Source organism: Henckelia pumila, chromosome 3, assembly GCF_033568475.1.
Source record: "Henckelia pumila isolate YLH828 chromosome 3, ASM3356847v2, whole genome shotgun sequence".
NCBI lineage: Eukaryota > Viridiplantae > Streptophyta > Magnoliopsida > Lamiales > Gesneriaceae > Henckelia > Henckelia pumila.
The window spans coordinates 53,119,389-53,141,599 of record NC_133122.1 but is presented as its reverse complement, the minus strand read 5'-3'; the positions used below and the strand labels follow the sequence as shown (position 1 = coordinate 53,141,599).

At 36.5% G+C, this 22,211-nt stretch overlaps 1 long non-coding RNA gene across 13 annotated transcripts; it reads left to right on the top strand.

The window, feature by feature from the left end:
• Positions 1 to 13,538: 13,538 nt before the first annotated feature.
• Positions 13,539 to 19,842, top strand: LOC140891537 (uncharacterized). Of its 13 annotated transcripts, none has more exons than XR_012152552.1 (9): positions 13,539 to 13,764; positions 13,860 to 14,043; positions 14,167 to 14,724; positions 15,770 to 15,888; positions 16,006 to 16,265; positions 16,346 to 16,425; positions 17,314 to 17,364; positions 17,882 to 17,989; positions 18,085 to 19,842. It is a non-coding gene; the product is annotated as an uncharacterized lncRNA (long non-coding RNA). The 13 variants fall into 13 exon arrangements; XR_012152544.1 differs by having other exon boundaries at positions 17,504 to 17,989; XR_012152549.1 differs by having other exon boundaries at positions 16,346 to 17,989; positions 18,085 to 18,171; positions 19,332 to 19,422; positions 19,640 to 19,842.
• The last annotated feature ends 2,369 nt before the right edge of the window (positions 19,843 to 22,211 follow it).

Sequence of the window (22,211 nt, the reverse complement as noted above, 5' to 3'; positions counted from 1 at the left end):
CGATCCGAAGTGGATCGAAAGCTCCGTGCCAGGATCGGAGGCTCCGATCGAGATTGGACGCTCCGTCGGCAAGATCGGAAGTTCCGATCTGGACCAGGGCACACGTCATCGCTTACGTCAGCAAGGTGACGTCATGGCTGACGTAATATTGAGCGATCGGAAGCTCCGAAGGTGCGATCGGAGGCTCCGATCGAGTTCGGACGGTCCAAACCAGGTTCGGAGGCTCCGAACGTTGCCTATAAATAGAGGGTCCGAGAATTCATTTTCTCGCACCAATTTCCTCTCTTTTCTCTGATTCCTAAGCCTTATAACTCAGATCCAGGGAGATCTAGGTGTCCTACGGGGAATCCGAAAGTGGCTTAGTGATCTAGACGTCGTCGCGGAGCTTTGGCCTAGTTTTGAGGCTATCGACAGCAAAGGGCTAACGATGGACGCAGGTATAGCTTTGGCATCCTAAAAATATTTAGGAGTATGCTTTAGATTAGTTAAAGCTTTTAGAGCTTAATTGTTAATGCATGGATATTTGCATTGTAGTAGCAGTAGACTGGACTTGTAGGCTTGAAGTCTAGGTCAGTGGAGCTAAGTTTGACCAGCAGGGTTAGAGGTACGTAAGTACTGACCGAGATAGCCGGCATGATATATTTGCTTATATGTTGCATGAGTATGTGCTATATGTTTTATCATGTTTTAGCATGTTTTACTGTCTTAGCACATACATGATTTTACGTATGACTGCATCCGGAGAGATGTGAGTCATTGACAGTCTCCATAGGGAACAGTGATCTCATATTGGACTCGAGTCAGGTATGACAGTTTCCATATGGGTCTTGTATCCTATTTTAGATTCAGGTCAGGATGGGATTGGCTCAGCCCTGATATGGAGTATACGAGTACCCCGCGGAGTAGCTCTCTAACCGGTAATGTATATTCTCGGCGCCATGAGCAAGTATTTTCACTTGAGTTTTAAATCATCTGTGTGCGCATATTTGTATTTATATCATTGCTTCGTATTGAGCGTTCTAGCTCACGCCCCTGTGTTTGGGTATTGTGTACCTTGTGGCGGGGCAGGTTTGATGCTGGATGGTCCAGGCGGCTCTCAGCAGGATTGAGCTTTGGGAAGTGCGAGGTTGTAGAGGGTAGGGATTTATTTACCCTGAACCTTCGATTTGGTTGTATAACAGTACTTATACACTTATGGTAGCGTCGGTTGTATTATGTCGATTGGATTTGTTGTATTTTAATTATCCATACTTTACGCTTTAAGCTTTTATTGCGTGCGCTTTTACTATAACTTTGATTAGGTAGTGGATCCGGGTTGGGTCACTACATTTTTGGTATCAGAGCGACCATTGCACTGGGAATATCGTAAAGCGGATTAAGTAATTATCTGTTCTTGTGCAACAGATGGCAGATTACGACGAGAGCCACGGCAGCATAGACGGCGGTCGTTGGGGCGATCCGGATGATCGTAGATGTCGGGGACAGCCCGAGGATCGCAGGCGAGTGAGTATGCGCAGATTCATGGAAGTTAGCCCGAAGCCTTTGACGGGTGGCGAGTCAGTCGAAGAGGCGGAGGATTGGCTTGAGAGGATGGAGCAGTGCTTCCAGGAGTTCCATTGCACGGCTGAGGATAGGATGGAGATTCTTGCCTTTATGCTTGAGGGAAGAGCGAGGAAGTGGTGGAGATCTACTTCCGCACCGTTCATAGCAGCTAGAGGTGCAGCTACTTGGGTTGAGTTTCGTACTGCTTACCTGAGGTTGTATTTTCCTCCAGCTCTTCGTCAGGCGAAAGCCAGTGAGTTGTTGAGTTTGCGACAGGGGACGATGTCGATCGAGGAGTACCAGCAGAAGTTCTTTGATCTGCTACCCTTTTGTCCTCATATTGCTGATAGTTCTATGGCGAAGTTTGATCATTTCCTTCAGGGTTTGAATCCTGATATTCATCGGATGGTTGTTGTGGGCGGCGATGGGACTTACGAGGATTTGGTGGACTGTTGTCGCCAGGCCGAGGACAGTATTTGGAGGAACAGGGGACTTTACTCTTCTTCTTCCAAGTCAGCGAGTGCTAGTGCTTTGGGCCCTAGGGGGCAGTCCTTCAAGAAGCCAGGAGGTACTTCTTCTTCTTCTTCTTCTGGATCTGGTGGAGTGCATAACTTTGATGGCCAAAGGCCGAACCGTTGTCATCAGTGCCGACGCAGGCATCCGTCAGGACAGTGTGGTCGATCGACCAATGCGTGTTTCCAGTGTGGCCAGGAGGGTCACATGAAGAGAGATTGTCCTATGCTGGTTGGAGCAGCGAGTGGTTCCGGAGGTTCTCAGGCATCTGTTCAGCCACCTCAGTATCAGCAGCCACCTTTCCAGCAGCAGTATTCGCAGCAGCGCCAGCAGCCGCAGCAGTCTCAGAGACAGCCTACTCAGACTCCTTCTCGGGGTCATTATTCTTTGAGGCCACGTGCCCAGGGTCAGGTCTTTGCGCTTAACCAGGAGCAGGCAGAGGCTGACAGTGATCGGATGATAGCAGGTATCTGTAGTTTATGTGGTTTTCCTGCATATGTTTTAATTGATACCGGTGCATCGCATTCTTTTGTCTCAGCACGTTTTGCTAAGAAGTATAAGTTGCCATATATTCCTTTAGACGTGTTATTAGTGGTTTCTACTCCTATGGGGAGCGAGATTTTAGCCAAACGTCTAGTTGTGGGTTGTATTTTGGATTTCGAGGGACATCAGCTTAGTGCTAACCTGATGAATCTAGCGATGGAGGATTTTGATTGCATCATTGGGATAGATCTATTGACTACCTACCGAGCGATAGTGGATTGCTATCAGAGGTTTTTTCAGTTTCATCCAGAGGATGACGAGTCATGGTATTTTTATGGTGAGGGAGCGCGACCCCTGATGCCAGTGGTTTCAGCTCTGAAGGCCCGGCGTGCTTTAGAGTCTGGCGGGGAAGGCTACCTTATCTACGCCATTGACGCATCCTTAGGAGAGCCAGATATCCGAGAGATACCAGTGGTTCGTGACTTTCCAGATGTGTTTCCGGAGGAGATTCCAGGTTTGCCACCAGTAACGGAGATTGAGTTTGGCATTGAGTTAGTGCCAGGGACCGCATCGATTTCCAGAACTCCTTACCGATTGGCACCGTCAAAAATGAAAGAGCTGCAGAAGCAATTGCAAGATCTTCTTGATAAGGGTTATATTCGACCTAGTGTTTTGCCATGGGGAGCCCAGTGCTGTTTGTCAAGAAGAAGGATGGGTCGATGCGGTTGTGTATTGACTACCGTCAGTTGAATCAGGTGACAGTGAAGAATAAGTATCCTCTTCCGCGGATAGATGATCTCTTTGATCAGTTGCAGAGTACTTCTGTCTATTCGAAGATTGATCTTCGGTCTGGGTATCATCAATTGCGAGTTCGACATGAGGATGTTCCTAAGACAGCATTTCGTATGCGGTATGGACACTATGAGTTTCTAGTGATGCCGTTTTGTCTGACGAATGCACCAGCTGTTTTTATGGATCTAATGAACAGAGTTTTCCGCGAATTTCTGGATAAGTTCGTGGTGGTGTTCATCGATGACATTTTGGTGTATTCTCGCAGCATGGATGAGCATGCCTACCATCTCTATACTGTACTGCAAGTCTTGAGGGAGAGACAGTTGTACGCGAAGCTGAGTAAGTGTGACTTCTGGATTGACCGAGTTGTGTTCCTTGATCATGTCATTTCTCAGGAGGGCGTATCTGTTGATCCTAGTAAGACAGAGGCTATTTTAAATTGGTCACGTCCAACTACAGCTTCTGAGATTCGTAGTTTCCTTGGTTTAGCAGGATACTATCGTCGTTTTGTGGAGAATTTTTCTCAAATAGCTAAGCCTTTGACTCAGTTGACGAAGAAAGACGTTTCTTTCGTTTGGTATGATGCTCGTGAAGAAATTTTTCGTGAGTTGAGACGTCGTTTGACGACAGCTCCAGTTCTTGCTTTACCGTCTGGATCAGGTGATTTTGTAGTCTTCACTGATGCTTCTCTCCAGGGTTTGGGGTGTGTGTTAACTCAGAATGGCCACGTGATTGCTTATGCCTCCAGACAGTTGAAGACTCACGAGGAAAACTATCCCGTACATAATTTAGAGCTTGCAGCCATTGTCTTTGCTCTTAAGATATGACGTCACTATTTGTACGGAGAACGATTTGAGATCTTCACCGATCATAAGAGTTTGAAGTATCTGTTCACTCAGGCTGAGTTGAACATGCGGCAGCGTCGTTGGATGGATCTGTTGAAGGATTACGATTGTGAGATCAAGTACCATCCAGGTTCTTCAAATCCTGTTGCTGATGCGCTTAGTCTCAAAGTTTATGTGAGTTCCCTTCGTACCAGTTCGGTTTCGAAGGCAGTGGAGGAGTGTTGTTCTTTGGGATTCACGTTCCGTCATAAGAAAGAACAGCAAGGGATTCGTGTTTCTTCTATGCTTGCAGAGCCAGCGCTATACAGACGAATCCGTGAAGCTCATAATTCTGATCTGAAAACTCAGAAGTTAGCCCGGCTGGCTGAGAGTGTTAATAATTCTGGTTTCCATCTGCAAGGAGACGGTCTGTTGTGTCTTTTTGGTCGAGTTATGGTACCCGAGGATTCTACTTTGAGGGATGAGATCTTATCGCAAGCTCACCGCAGTCGATTCTCTGTACATCCAGGCAGCATGAAGATGTATAAGGATCTTCGCACTCGATTTTGGTGGAAAGGGATGAAGCGCAGTGTTTATCAGTTTGTATCCCGATGCCTTATGTGTCAACAAGTCAAGGTAGAGTTTAGACGACCCGGAGGGTTACTTCACAGCTTAGAGATTCCTGAATGGAAGTGGGAGCATGTGACGATGGACTTTGTCACCCACTTGCCTTTGTCTTCCAGGAATTGTGATGCTATTTGGGTTGTCGTGGATCGGTTGTCGAAGTCAGCGTATTTTCTTCCCTATAACCGCGATTACACCTTTGATAGGATGGCGCAATTGTATGTGCGGGAGATTGTGCGATTGCATGGGATTCCGTTGAGCATTGTCAGCGATAGAGATCCGAGGTTCACTTCGAGGTTTTGGGGTAGCTTCCAGCGAACCCTTGGTACTACCTTGAGCTTGAGTACGGCTTATCATCCAGAGACGGACGGACAGTCAGAGCGTACTATTCACACTTTAGAGGATATGCTTCGCGCGGCGGTGATGGATTTTGGTCCAGCGTGGCATGATCATTTACCCTTAGTGGAGTTCGCCTACAACAATAGTTTTCATCGCAGCATTGGCATGGCACCATTTGAGGCTCTTTATGGACGCCGTTGTCGTACACCTTTGTTTTGGGACGAGGTTGGCGAGCGTCAGGTAGAGGGTCCTCAGATGATTCAGCAGATGATTGATGCAGTAGAGTTGATCCGACGCAGGGTTAAAGCAGCCCAGGATCGACAGGCTGGTTACGCGAACACTCACCGCAGGCCACTTTATTTTGAGGTAGGGGAATATGTTTTCTTGCGTATGTCACCTTTTCGAAAGGTGATGAGGTTTGGTCGCAAGGGTAAGCTAACACCTAGATTTATTGGTCCTTTCGAGATTCTCGAGAAGGTTGGGGATGTGTCTTATCGTCTGGCCTTGCCACCCGATCTTTCGGAGATCCACGATGTGTTCCACGTGTCCTTGTTGAGGCAGTATGTGGCGGACGAGTCGCATATTTTGCATCTAACTGAGGTAAAGGTAGATCGAGATCTATCGTATGTGGAGAAACCCCTACGGATTTTTGACAGGAAGGACAAGATACTTCGTAACAAACGCATACCATTGGTTATGGTACAGTGGCAGCGCAGAGGTACAAAGGAAGCTACTTGGGAGTTGGAGAGCCGGATGTTAGCCGAGCACCCCGAGTTATTTTGAGATTTTGTACTTCTTTGTATCGAGTTTGTACTTGTTCAGTTGTAATAAGGAACATTTGGTTGGCTAATTATGTTTTCCTCTAAGACTTAAATTTCGAGGACGAAATTTTTTAAGTGGGGGAGAATGTAGTAACCCGCATTTCTAATTAGTGATTAATGAGTAATTAATCACGTGATCATGTTTAGATTAAGTAAAAACATGGTTAAGTAAGTTCTTGTTGGGATAACGGACTTCAGAAATGGATTCAGAGCACTCGAATTAGTTGAATTGGTTCAGCAGGATCGGACGGTCCGATGAGGAGTTCGGACGATCCGAAGTGGATCGGAAGCTCCGTGCCAGGATCGGAGGCTCCGATCGAGATCGGACACTCCGTCGGCAAGATCGGAAGCTCCGATCTGGACCAGGGCAGACTTCATCGCTTACGTCAGCAAGGTTACGTCATGGCTGACGTAATATTGAGCGATCGGAAGCTCCGAAGGTGCGATCGGAGGCTCCGATCGAATTCGAACGGTCCGAACCAGGTTCGGAGGCTCCGAACGTTGCCTATAAATAGAGGGTCCGAGAATTCATTTTCTTGCACCAATTTCCTCTCTTCTCTCTGATTCCTAAACCTTCTAACTCAGATCCAGGGAGATCTAGGCGTCCTACGGGGAATCCGGAAGTGGCTTAGTGATCTAGACGTCGTCGCGGAGCTTTGGCCTAGTTTTGAGGCTATTGACAGCAAAGGGCTAACGACGGACGCAGGTATAACTTTGGCATCCTAAAAATATTTAGGAGTATGCTTTAGCTTAGTTAAGGCTTTTAAAGCTTAATTGTTGATGCATGGATATTTGCATTGTAGTAGCAGTAGACTGGACTTGTAAGCTTGAAGTCTAGGTCAGTGGAGCTAAGTTTGACCAGCAGGGTTAGAGGTACGTAAGTACTGACCGAGATAGCCGGCATGATATATTTGCTTATATGTTGCATGAGTATGTGCTATATGTTTTATCATGTTTTAGCATGTTTTACTGTCTTAGCACATACATGATTTTACGTATGACTGCATCCGGAGAGATGTGAGTAATTGACAGTCTCCATAGGGAACAGTGATCTCATATTGGACTCGAGTCAGGTATGACGGTTTTCATATGGGTCTTGTATCCTATTTTGGATTCGGGTCAGGATGGGGTTGGCTCAGCCCTGATATGGAGTATACGTAGCTCTCTAGCCGGTACTGTATATTCTCGGCACCATGAGCAAGTATTTTCACTTGAGTTTTAAATCATCTGTGTGCACATATTTGTATTTATATCATTGCCTCGTATTGAGCGTTCTAGCTCACGCCCCTGTGTTTGGGTATTGTGTACCTTGTGGCGGGGCAGGTTTGAAGCTGGACGGTCCAGGCGGCTCTCAGCAGGATTGAGCTTTGAGGAGTTCGAGGTTGTAGAGGGTAGGGATTTATTTACCCTGAACCTTTGATTTGGTTGTATAACAGTACTTATACACTTGTGGTAGCGTCGGTTGTATTCTGCCGATTGGATTTGTTGTATTTTAATTATCCGTACTTTACGCTTTAAGCTTTTATTGCGTGCGCTTTTACTATAACTTTGATTAGGTAGTGGATCCGGATTGGGTCACTACAATGAAAGTACTTCATAAAATTTTGCAGCTTTTTAGTGGTCAATAACTAGATTACTTTAATATTTTTCTCTACAAGGTTCTGCTCCCACTAACCTTCTGGTATATATAATGTTTCATCATGTTCTCAACAAAACTCAATGAAGAGAAAACATTCAGAAACCCTAAATAGCATTAATGTGAGACTTGTTTCAATCGATATAACTTTCAATCTTGCATATTAAATGCTAATAAACTCTAGAGAAAAATCCTTAAGATTATTTCATACCACTCTCTTTCTATGGATCACCGCTGAATAATATTGTTGTCACATCCATCTAATGCGAATTTGAAGTAAAATGGCTACTAATTCAATTACCACATGGAAAGAATTTTCTAATACATGAGAAAATATTTTCATGTTAATAATTCTCTTCCTTGAATGAATTACTTAGAAAAAAGTCTAACATTATGTTGTTTGATGTTGCCTAATGAGACTTTCTTTGACTTGAAGACTCATTTAGAATAAATGACAATTGAACCAATGAACCAACTTTTAGACTTCATTAGTTGCTATTGAACTCATCTCATCATTCATAGCATTGTACCACAAATTAGATTCTTTATTGCTCATGGTTTGTGAAAAAACATATTAGGATCATTTTAGATCAAGAATAAATAGTCAAATTATTTCACATACTATATAATCACCTGAAATTTGTTGATCTCTTAATTTCACTAGATCTTCTTAATGTTGCATCAACACTTTCACAAATTTGGATTGTGTTGTTTCAACCACATACTCAATATCTTTATGAGATTTAACATCCACAAGATCATGATCAACAATTTGTGGAATTTGTATGATTAGTTCAACAACACAAAATTTAACTTAAGGGATGTTGTGATATAACTTGTGTAGATGTATGAACATCATAATGATCAATATTCTTTATTTGATCGTTCCCACTAATCAAGTCATTCTTAAGCAATTACAAATTTATGGATTCCACGGACTTTAAGATTTATGAGACTATAATATACATCCTTGATATCTTTTGGTATATCCAATGAGATACCAATGAATGATTCTTGGATGTAATTTGTTTTCTTATGTATTCAACTCTTAACTTATAATACTATCCCCAAATGTGTATATGTTCCAAACTAGATTTTCAACCTTCTCATAAGCCGAATGACGTCTTTTGGACAACCTAAATTGAAATCCGATTTATCATATGCTCAATCGTCTATAAGAGTTTTTAGTTCACAAGAACTTACGAAATTTAGAGCTTTTAATCATGCTCCACAGTCCACACCATGTCCATCCTTAATATATCTACCATAGTGCCTTTTACCTTATCTCATCTCACGATCTTAATTTATATATCACATGGATTCTCTACTTTAACCTTATATGTTTTAAAAAACATCAAACACTTCATATGTATTATGAAGCAAGTAGAAAAACACATATCGTGAGTAATCATCAATAAATGTAATAAAGTATTTATGACCATATAAATCCATATGCGAACAAATATCCATATAAATGTTCTCCAATATGTCTAAATTCCTCTTAGCATCTTTATTTGACATATTGATCTACTTACTCTCAATGTAATCTAATAAGTGTCAAAACCATAAAATCAAGATGTCACATAATAGAGGAATATTAATTCATAACAAGTTTCTTAATATCAATATTTTCTTGAATATACAATGTATAATAGTAGATATAATTTTGTAAATTAATGCGAAAAAGACATTCAAAAAAATATCACTTCCAAAATATCAGATTTATACAGTAAATAAATAATAAATCAGAAAATTAAGGAATATCCATTCGATACTAGTCGTAAAACTGAAATCAAATTCCTATAAAAATTTGACACAAGAAGTCTTTTCCAACTACAAAATTAAATCACCATGTAAAATTAATTTGCATGTATCAATAGTCTCCAAATATGAGAGCATCTAATTTTATGAATAGATGATGCAAGACTCACTTCCAAATGACTTCCTTATTATTTGTAATTATTGCAATATATTGGTAATATGGATTGTAAAATCATAATCAATCCATCAAATGCTATGATTAATATTAAACCATATTGGATTAATAAATAATGAGAATTGAACTAGAAATATCTCATATATCTCAAATTTAATAATCTTAAAATGAGTATTTATATTCTTTATGTGCATGACATGATCACACGCTCGAATTATTAGTGAGCTTTAAACTATATTATTAAGATGTTTGTGATTATATGTACATTATTATACTGTTCGATTGAACCACTGATTCCAATAGAAATATTAATCTTTATAAAACTATTTTCAGAGAAAATGAAATATCTCTCACTTTTCATAAAAATAATCATATGAATAGCTGGTTTCTATAATGACAAGTGGTTCATCTTTCCTAATAGTATAATCAATGTCCTTATACCCTAATGAAGAAAAATTTTCTTCCTCCACACCTTATAATTAGAACCTTGAATTTCTGGAATTTCACGAGTAATATCAAAGTAATTAATAGGACAAAATGTTGTAAATTAAATAAAATACATGCTAAAGTTATCAAATGAAGCAATAAACCATAAGACATGTTTTACCCATGTAAATCATGCTATAAAAATGAATCACTGACTTAAAAATTACCTGTGGGCTAAATTTTTAATTCAATTAGATTCATATGTAACTTGATGATATAACTATTGAATTATATTTCATTCTTAATCCCTGTGGGTAAATTAAAAAAATAATTCAATATCATATCCTAATTAATTATATTTAACATAATAAAACTTCCAGTGGGATAAATTTCATTAGTCAAACATAATTAATTACAATTTATGCCCCTTAACTAGAAGTGATCCAAATAATTCATGTATAATTTTAATTCAATCAAAGATGTTGTTGCTACTCTTCAATGAATTAAAATTATACGGATCACTGGAACATTAATGTCTTTATGCATAAATATTTATTCCCTATAATCATTCATCCAAATAGTTTATCGAAATTAACCAAATACGATAAATTTATGAATAATTATAAAATATATTTTTATGTAATTTATGTCCATTATAACTAAATGTAATTCCAACAATTAATGATAATTTTAATCCAATTAAAGATGATGTGGCTACTCTTTAATAAACTAAAATTATACGAATCACTAGGATGTTAAATTACTCATGTATAAATAATTATGAAATTTATCATAAAAATGTCCTTTATATGACCCAAATATCACTTAATATATAATTTTGCATAATTAAAGGTGCTATGGCTAAACCTTAATTACTTAAAATTATACGGTTTACTTGATATAATTTTGGCTTTACTTAATTTTTTATATATAATAATTGTTCAATAATACAATAAACATGTTCTCAGGGTGCTCTCAGAAAAGATAGGGAGGGCTAATGTCTCTTTAAAAAATATATCTCCTAGACAAAGGAGCGTTCTCAAGAAAGACCAAAGAACTCTATAAGATTATGTTTCCTTATGTATTATTTTATAGTTATTATTCAACTTAATCACCCATACAGATGGATCTTTATAAGCCAAAATTTTTATTAAGTAAATTCATTATTCAAATTTTAACTTAATTTGTTCATGTATTAAAAAAAAACTTAATTTGTTCATATAAAATTATAAGAAACAAAATAATAATTAAATATGAACAATATGTGAATTTTTTTTTGACAAAGACAATATGTGAATTTTAATATGCCAATTATCTTAATGTTATTCGCATGCAATATCACGATAACAATAAACGCAATATCATAACATGAAAAATTGCATGTACAATCAAACATTAATTACACAATTTTGCTATAATGTATCTCATGCAAATAATTCTAAATAGGATAGTATTCAAATTTTGGAATAAAAAATATTTCTAAAATCAAATTTTAGAAATTTATAATTTCTATATATAATATAAATGACATTCAAATATGCCAAATTCCAAAATTTGAAAATTCTTAATAATCGGGAAACAAACCAAACTGCCAAATCAATAATTTTGAATATCAAAATTAATCCAAAAAATATTTTAAAATCGGGTCAATATTTTAATTTTTCAAAAATTTTCAGATCATGTACAAACAAACATGACCTTCAATTAAAATCTCTAATTTGAACCAAAATTTCTAAATTTTCGAAATTAGACTGCCAAACATGACCTTGAATCAGAAAGTCCCCAAATTAAAGACCTAATATTCGAATTAAACTCTAGCCCAAACCCAAAACCTAACGCCGCCTTTGTCGGACCCACGCCGTACCTGAATGGCCGGAACCGAAGGAAAACGCCGGAAAACAGCAAATCATGCAGGAAAAATCCCGACTTCCAGGCCAATTTCCGACAATATTATCCAGCCGACTACTTCATGGGGGTCGTCCCTTCATGGGTTGTCAGTGCATTCTCAAATCTCAATTGCCGAAGTTGGGTTCCAAATAGCGGCCAATCATTTCGATTTTGAAACTCTAGTTCACGTTGATTATCAATTTTGAAATTGATTTTCCCAAACCTGATTTTTGGGTTTTTTTTTAAAAAAAAAAATTGATCCGAAAATTATTTTAAAAATTATGATATAAAATCAGAATTATTTATATCAATCTGATTTTCATAATTTTACCCTAAAATCCCAAAAATATCAAGGCAGGGGCAAAAACCGCTCTAATTACCAACTGTTAAAAATTTAGGGACCATGTATGCCACTATTTATAAGTGTTTTTTAACCATCATAGAGAGTCAAGATTTGACAAATCTTGATGACATTTATCCGAGATATGATAATTCAAATCTTAAAATATTTAACATCAATATGAGATGTCCCTATATTTATCTTGATGAAATATGTTGACCATATTTAAATTATTTTATGAACTAAATTAATATATATATATAACTAAATTAATATATATATATATATATATATATATATATATATATATTGGCCTTGTTCTTAGATTTTTTAATTTATAAGCCACTTGAACAATATAAGTAATTTAAATATAAAGAAATAAAAATACTAATGATATCAGTATATGATGCTAAATCACCTAACAAAGGAGGCCTTTCTTTACATCATCAAATTCAAGCTCCCACATGTTTGGTGCCAAAGACCTTGCCGGTCTTTCATATATATCAGACTTTCTTCATAGCTCTTTTAATTGCTCCACCTAAAATATATGATAGGAATGTTACAGGAACAACACATAATTTCTATCACCCTATAGATCAACAATAATACTTTGAAATACCTTATCTTCAAAATTTGTAACAGGTTCTTCGTCTTTCACAATAACTCGATTTCAGTTTCCATTGGATCCTCCACGTTCAATCTTGACTTGTCATTCTTCTTTAGATGAACACAATCAAATGTAAGTCTGAAAACAAATAGAAAAAAAAAAATATTTCAATCGCATTTATCATTTATAAAGAAGACTGCTATTGTACAAATGTCAATTGTAGGGAATAAAGTTTCCCAAGAATCAGACACCATAGGCTTTATGTATCAATCAACTCCCCATAAAGAAAAGACATGTGTCCATAGTTCTTAAATCTCGAAATCTTTTAACAGACACACGAAAATTACTAAAAATATATGTTTTACGAAGATATACAATATTTAAAAATAACGGGAAAAGTGGAACAAACCTGAGTTAGAGAAACATAATCCTTCAAACCACGGCTCAATTCTAGTTTTTGAGATTTGCACTACAACAAAAATGGTCATTGACAACAGTTGAAAGACAACGCTTTTTACAAAAAGCGTTGTTAAAAAAAGAAACACAACGCTTTTATGAGAAAGCGTTGTCTTTTTTTTTTAAAATTTTGTAAAAGACAACATTTTTTTCATCATCCACAATGCTTTTTAAAAAGCGTTGTAGATGAGCGTTTTTTTAATATCTACCACAACGCTTTTACTATTGTCTTTTGTTTTTTTTTTGATTTTAATATATATATATATATTTTTTTTTTTTTACGTTTTTTTTAAAGAAAAGTCCTCTCTCTCTCTCGTGAGTCTCATGATTCCCCCAAGACCCAACCCTAGCCACCCATTTATTGTTGTCGATTCGCTGCCACGGGCATCGGGAATCTATGATTGGAGCTAGAATTCTATTAGAGCTCATCCTAAGCTTCGTTTTGATGCCAATCTAGCAAGAAATCGTGACTTGAAGATTTGAAGTCGTCGCCCCTGTTAGACCATACTTGTGCGAGTTGTTGTTATTCGTTCTTCAGGTGATTTTCGTCCATGTATCGAGTTGTGTGCATACTTGAAGCTTTTTGTGCGTAATGTATTGTCTTTTTTTTTTTGTATCGGAATGGATCTTCAGGTTCTATGATTTTAGTGACGTTTGCAACAATTGGGCATTGGGTGAATCTCAGGAAGAAATTGCAGAGAAGGAGCGAATTGAGGGAAAGAGAGATGGAGAGAAACTGAACAATTGTGATGAATGTGGTGTTTGTTTCCATAAGCCTGCACATTTGAAGCAGCATATGCAAATCCACTCTCTTGAAGTAAAGATTTTGATACAGTTTATGTTTTTCAGCCGATTTTTCTTTTATTTTTGGCGCTTCTGTGTCACTTGAAAACTGTTTCTTACTTTTGTATGTTGCGATTGAAAAGATATCATCTTTTAGATTGAAGTGAGGTTGGATAACCTATTCATTTTCATCTTGGCGTGAAGCATTGGATCCCACATACAAGAACTCCAAAATGCGAGAGGCATTAAATTTCCTTGAATGGATTAGTACCAGGTGGGGGACTGCCTGAGAAGCTCCATCAAGTGAACCTCTGTCATGTTCTATTGTTTTTCGAGGTTTGAGGATTCTTTTATGTTTTGAGGTGGACTGTGTTATGATACGGAGAACCAATGCTTGAAACTCTACAATCTGAAAAATGTTGGACATTTTTTTATATCTAATAAGCTTTCCTTTTTTGTCTTAAATCTTGATTTTTCGTCCATGTGTCGAGTTGTGTGCATACTCTTGGGTGGTGTACAACATTTATTTGTAGTACCGAATGTTTGAACTATTGAGTTTGGAGTAGAGCCAGAAAATCGAGTGATATAGCTTGTACTTTTAAAAGTTGCTGGAGCTGTCAAAAGTGGGGCTATTTCCTGGGTGGAATTGTAGAGGATTTGAATTACACCGTCGGATTCTTTGATCGGAAATAGAGCGAGTGCTTCTAATTGCAAGGTAAGGCCTTTCGAGGTTGACTTTTTTAGCAGATTTCTATGAATGTGAACCACGATGGTACGATACGTGCGATTTTATAAAACATGTTTCGACTTGTTATATTTGTTTGGTGGTATTCCTTTTTAAGTCACGTATCTCATTTTACTTTGGAATGTTTCAAAGTGTCCATTTGCATTATATTCTCTCTTTGGTTGAAAATAAAAAATTATAATAAAGAATAATTTTCTAACTTTGTTTTTTTGTCATTAGGTGTTATTGCATCATCATATATAAAAATGGTTGATTGGGGCAAACAATTCGGCACTAATTTCATTGTCATTCCATGGTCAGAATAGTGGTGCTGATGAACTAATAATAATTCAGCCAAGACACAATTTTAATGAACAAGTTTATAAAAATGTATTTGGTGCATTCTATATATGGTCCTTGAACGTGATACACAAGTGGAGTTTGGGCAAAGCCCTTGTATTAGAAAAACTACTGTTTTGTTGGAGAAACCATAGTTCTAAGAAATAATTGTTTGTATGAGATTTTGTTTCCTCATTTTCTCACAGGAGGTACGCTACTGGCCATAAAAATCATGTGTATATAATGACAAAGAAATATGGTCAAGTGTTCATGGGAGAAACCATAGTTCTTAGAAATAAGTGTTCTTTTACACCCTTGAAATCAAATTTATTACCAAAAAAGGAATTGATTCCTCCCCTTTGATTTTATTATTTTCTGTTTTGTGTACAGCAGTAGCATGCATAGAGAAGGGGTTTTGGATTTTTGTTTTTAATTTTTGACCGATCTATGTTTTCTTGAGGTAAGAACTTTTGTGTCATTTGTCAATGATTGAGTCTCGTACTTGGTTCTTTTTTCCCTTTTTTTAAAGTTATAATATACTTGAGTTCTTTTTTTTTTTTTTTTGTAATTTCTTGCTTTTTTCCTTCTTGTATGTTTGCTGTTATATGTTATTCCCAATCGTTGGATCTTGACGGGTTTATGATTTCAGAATATTGCCGCCTTGTCTCCATTTGTTGAATGAATGTGATTTGTGCAGATTGGCTCTAAAAGCCTTTACAGATAAAAGTTTCCAGATATATTGGACCATCTCCAGAGCTCTGTGCATGGGAGCCTTCTAACAGAAGATGGCTCACCTGATATCATTGCTATGAAAAGGTATATTTCAAAAGGAGTCCAATTAATTATTCTAGTATTATCTTATTCTGAATGAAATATGTTGTTTGCATGAAAATTTTCTAGTTTTCATTTGTAAACTTTTTTCGGAGACTTCAGGTTGTTCAAGGACATCGATCTTGACCAAGACAACTGTCTATCATACTTTGAATTGAAGCAGCTAGTGACCGATATCCAGGTCGGTGTACTTCCAGGCAATGCTGATATTGCAGCATCGAAAATGATGGAAGAACTTGATATAAATGGAGATCAGATGATTAACGCGGAATAATTTGTGACGGGATTATCCAAATGGTTGAATCTAACTTGCAACAAAAATCCCAGCTCGGAAAAGAGCGAAGACGATAATTATCAAATATGTAAACATCAATAAGTCTTCTAGTTCACGAGTGTTAGCTTTACATCATTGTCTGACTTTGTCTAGCAAAAAATCGTGCAGAAAACATGGGAGCAGACTGATAAAATCATCGAGGACAAGTTCATCGAAAACATGTTTGCTTCTCTTACACGTCCGGACAGGTAAAGATTCTCCATTTTCACAATCATTCTCCAGCTGAAACTGGGCTGCCATGCTGATTTGGGGTACTTGTTTTCTGCTATTGTTCTCTTGATTCTCGCTCACGGGCCCATGAAACTGAGAGTCCGTAAACGGCTGAGGGATATAGGAATCTTTACCCGTGCTGGAAGCTCCTTTTTACTATTGTTTTTGTGGTTTTGTTTCCTTTTACATTTAGTAGCCTGTACAGTTTCTGCTGTGAATAGTGTTAGCGGGAAGATGGTGGGTCTGGGGCTGGACCCGCGAGACAAAAGTGCGCTTTTGGAGTTCAAATCTGAGCTCCAAGACCTTTATCGCAACTTGTCTGGTTGGGACGATTCAGTTTCTGTTGATGGTAATTGGACTGGTGTCACCATTTCCAGCCAGAGTGGGCGGCTCACTGCTCTTAATCGTTATGGCCTCAACTTGTTTGGAAAGATTCACCCTTTTTTTACAACCTTTATTTTCTTGAAACCATCGTTTTATCGCGCAACTGATTCAATGGCTCTGTCCCCTTGTGTTTTAGGCTTTTAGCCTCTTGAGGAACCTTAAGACTATGGATCTTAGTTATAATGTCTTTTGTGGTTCTGTCCCTCAAGAACTTGCAATACTAAAAAATCTGGTTCAGTTGGATCTTAGCCATAATGAGTTCACGGGTAAAATTCCCTTTTGGATTGGAAATTTTTCTTTACAACTTGAGAAACTTGATCTTGGATTCAATCATGTTAGTGGTGAGATGCCGTCGAGTTTGTATTACTTGATGTCGTTGAAGTATTTGGATTTGTCTTAACATTTGGGGTTTTCTCGAGACATGTCCTTGTTTCATAATGAAGTGCTTTTAATGCACAATGCATACCAAAACAATCTTTCAGGTTGATTTTGCCCAAATGTTGGATGTAGAGAGTCTGGGCTTCAATGTGAAGGTTATATTCAACTATCTTCTAGATCCCTATCTACTTGTTTTCCCAAATCGTTTGTTGCCAAATATGTGTGTAAGTTTATTTTTCATTTTGATATATTCATATTTGTTTTATGTTTGTTTTTATTTTTAATAATTTACAGTATGAAGATACAAACTAAAGAAAAAGAAATTGTTGCGGCTTTTATGAAAGTTCGGGAAGTTAACATGTGCTAAAGGGAAGAATTAAAGTTTTTCAAGATTAATGCATAGTTTTTTGTTCATTGATTTATCATCACGAGCTCTGCATTCAAGTTTCAACTCGAAATATTGCTATTTTTCTGTCTTTAACTAATTTATTTTCTAGTGTTCATTGAGTTAGAATTCGATTATTTAAGTTTCAAGTTTCAACTCATGAGATTGTTTAACTCAAACAAATGAAGGAAGGGTAGGAAGAATGCTATGTGGGTAGTAATTTATGTTTAATATATTATGTTTAAATATCTAAATTTGTCACCAACAATTTTTCTCTACTACCATAGGGTCCTCGGCAGCCAGATGCAAAACAATGTGCTCTTTATGTGATGAGATATATGCGACATATTATTCAAGAAGTTGAGAATATCGAGAACGTTTCACTACGATCAATAGTAATCTTTCTTAACTCAAATAACTACAACTAAATTGTTTTAAATTTGCAAAATTATTGTTGATTGATTTTTTATTTACATAATCTATGTGACAGTTCTCACAAGGTGAGTACTCTTTAGAAGAAATTAAAGAGGTGTTTTCGGAGTTGACAGAATGTATACAAGAACACGTTTATGAATAGGTATGCACATGTATTTTGTGTCTTGAATAATGCTACTATTGGAAGTATTCACACAAGCTTGGAGGTAAAATTAAATTCTTGATATATATATATATATATATATATATATATATATAACAGATTTTATTGCACAAAGATAGTTGCTTTAGCCGTTGAAGTTAAAATCTTGGAACTCTGTTTAGCTTAAAAAAAAAAAAGAACAGAATCTAACTTCTTGGATGGAGAGAATTTAGAGTTGACAGAAGAGAGTGAGCACACGCAGGCTTATTATTAGATCAATTCCTTTCTTGTATGCATGTGATCACTTCTCTTCTACCACCTAATTAATTCCCTCTCTATTTTGTCTCTCCTCTTTGTTGTTTAATTATATTAAAGCCCTTTCTGTTCACAATTTTATGCCCTTTCCTGTTATTTGTTTTAGTATTTTCTCTTCTCTATTGGCAGCAATATTTTTTAGATGCTATTGAATTTGTGGTCTTTCTTACTTCGATTTTACTAGCTAGCTAGCTAGAAATATTTGTAAACAATGTTGTTCCACTGAAACGCGTGAATGGTGAAATTAGTGACAGATTATATATATATATTTCATTCTGGAGGAAATATATGTGGTAATTGGAATTGAAATATTCTGTCATTATGAGGTTTATATCTGTTAGTCTATTTTCTGTTTCCTGATGTTTGATATGTAAATCCAACTTATGAACCAAGGAGAGCATCATATGAGCATTTTTCATCGGTTAGATTTGCTGGAAAATGCTGATATTGGCATTTTGGGTTGTTATTTACTTGGATACAAGTGAGATTTGAGCTACTGGTTAGTAAAATTTCTTAATTTCCAGCACGATTTAGATGTAATGACATGGTTTTTTTTTTTTCTCAACTCTTTGGGTAAATAGGCTGTTAACTGCATATAAACTCAAAGTTTTCCTGTTAAAAATGAAAAATCAGGTAAGTATGGTTATTTTTTGGGAATTGAAATATTCTGTTTATTTTCATTACGAGGTTTGAATATGTTAGTCTATTACATCATATCCTGGACTCGGGACGTGACACTATTCTTATTCTACTTGTGTAGGACGGGTATCTAATGTTAAATGAAAGAGCTTTATATTTGTATGATAAATTTGTTCCATTCGATTTGCATTTCATTCTTCGACTAGGTTTGGCCGACCTAATGCCTTTGCTTGAACCTGAATATATTCGAAGTATCTCGAAGGAATCTTCCTCAATTTCATTTGGTGGAAACAAAATGTACTCGTTTACTCGTTATCTATGGCTTTCTTTAATGTTTTAATTGTAGATTCATGCTAGCATATTCTCTCCATTTATTTTTTATGTACTCAATTTCAATTTATTTTATGTTGTTTGCCACTCATCTTTGATTTTCCTACCTTCTCAATTATTTCAAATTTAATTTTCCCCTGTTGTGTTATATATTTAACCTGTGTTATCTAATGTCGTATTTCAGAAGTCTGGTTCTTACTGGTGGCGGAGATCGTCGCTAACTGTGATGGGCATTCCCTTGGGCCTTTCCTTCTGTAGTAACTTGTTTTGTGCGGAAATCACATTTTTTTCATGCTTTAAGGATTGGGACAAATATTATCAAGATTTTTTGTATGAAATGTGTTTTAATATGATTTGGGTACATATCTTGTACTTTTTATGAGAATATTTTGCCCTACGGCTTTGCACTTTCATATATTTTAATGATGTTATTTATATAGAAATTTAAATTTGCAAAAACACGTCAAAAACAACGTTTTTTATTGATTATTTTCGCTCAAATTAACAACGAAGCGCAATGCTTTTTAATCCATCTCTAGAACGCACAACGCTTTTTTACACTTAATAAGCGTTGTCGTAGCTTCAATATACAACGCTTTTTACGCCTTGTCATTTCTAGAAACAACAACGCTTTTGCAGCGTTGTCTTTTACTCAATCTACAACGCTTTTAGGTGTTGTCTTTTCAAAATACCACAACGCTTTTAAAGCGTTGTCATTTCATTAATCTACAACGCTTTTTAAGCGTTGTGTTTTTCAAATACCACAACGCTTTTAAAGCGTTGTCATTGCATTAATCTACAACGCTTTTTAAAGCGTTGTCTTAGCCAACTACGATAATGCTTTTTAAAAGCATTGTCGTTTTCAAATATCACAACGCTTTTTCCGCGTTGTCTTTGACCGCGGTCTTTTACAACACTGCCTACGAAAACGCTTTTTTGGGACAACTACAACGCGGAAAAAGCGTTGTTGTTGGCCTTTTTTCTTGTAGTGTTGAAACATAAAATCCACTATTGAGCAGAAACAAACCGAAAGGGATCCCATTTCTAAACTGACTACAAATCTAAATAGATTTCCAAATGCTAAGCGGCCAGAGTGAAGGGAAAAGAGATGGGAGGCGGCCGTGAGAGATATGGAGAGAAAGAGGGAAAGAGGCGGCTAAGTAGGTGGGTTAGGGTTATTTTGAGTAGCATGTGTTAATTTTAAGTGTTGTGTATGTATATGTATTAGTATGTGTATGTATAGATAGTGTGAGTGTAGGATGAGTGTAAAAGTGTCACTACACTTATTAAAGTGCTACTTTGAATATTACAACTTTAAGTTATAAAATTGCACTCATTTTTTTTTTATTTTTAAAGACAATAAAATATATGTTCAAGTTAGTTGAACGGGTCAATCCAGCGAATTTACCCATCACAACTCACCATGACAGAGCGAGCTGGGATGACTCACCTTTTACACTTCTAAACTTTGGTGGTCTTTTATTCCATACTGAATTATTTTTGAAAATAAAACATCAAATACTATTTCTATAATAATTCTAAAAATACAACTAGTATATTGTACATCAATATTAAATCAAATATATCGTGAGCTTTTACTTTTATATTATGTGATTTTGTATTCAATATATCTTAATATTTTGATAAATTAAAATTTTGTATTGAATTACAAATGTTGTTATGCATGTTGCAATACTTTTAATTTTAATCTCGACATATTCATACAAAAATAAAATTTTGTGCAAAGATTGCATACAAAAATTTTCAAGATCAATAGAAAGATTGACATTGAATAGATGAATGTGTCCATATTAAAACTGAAATTCAACCCATGATCAACATTGTATTCAACTCAATGTACAAATATGAAAACTCCTACCAAAAAACTCCACCATAATGAGAACTCAACTCAAAAATGAAAAACTCCACCTGATATCTTTACGTGGACCTACAATATCCAGGGAGACTAGAGCCAAACTCAATGCGTCAGGCATTGTGACTTTCCGTGCTCGTTCGTCCACAAAAAGGGTCAAGAAACCCCATGAAACAAGGGTAAATTGAAGGAAATACAGACTCAATGTGATATATACATAAGCAATATATGTAAAGTCGTTCGTCCACAAAAAGGGTCAAGAAACCCCATAAAACAAGGCTAAATTGAAGGAGATACGGCCTCAATGTGATATATACATAAGCCAGATATGTAAAATATGCACATCAAAAATTTATAAAGTACAACGCATATAAAAATGCATATTCAGATGAATATCTTAGTCAGTATTTATATTTATATATCTAAAATATACCAGTCTAACATCCCTAAGCTCCGGTCTTAGACAATATGACCAAACTTGTTGGCATCACTAACTGAACATACTAACAATCACCCCCAACTGTAGAAGAGTGGTTAAATTGCATACTTGCATGTCTTCAAATTTTAAATTTTGTGTATGTGTTTAGGTGCGCATATGTCAACATCATTACGACATATGAAATGGACGAATGAAATTTGAATAAACAAAATATAATTTTTTTATTTCGAAAACAAATCTAATGTTTTATTTGAGAGGTTTCTTGCTTGTGTTAATAGTAGCTAATTTTATTAGGATTCATAAATCATTTCGTTCATTTTTTTAAATTTGTAACATGAAAATGAGACAAAGTATTATTTTGTTTCGATATGATGGGAAATGGAAAATTAACGAGCAAGGAAAACCTGAATGGAGTTCGGGGTTGAATGGGGGCTCCGCAACAAT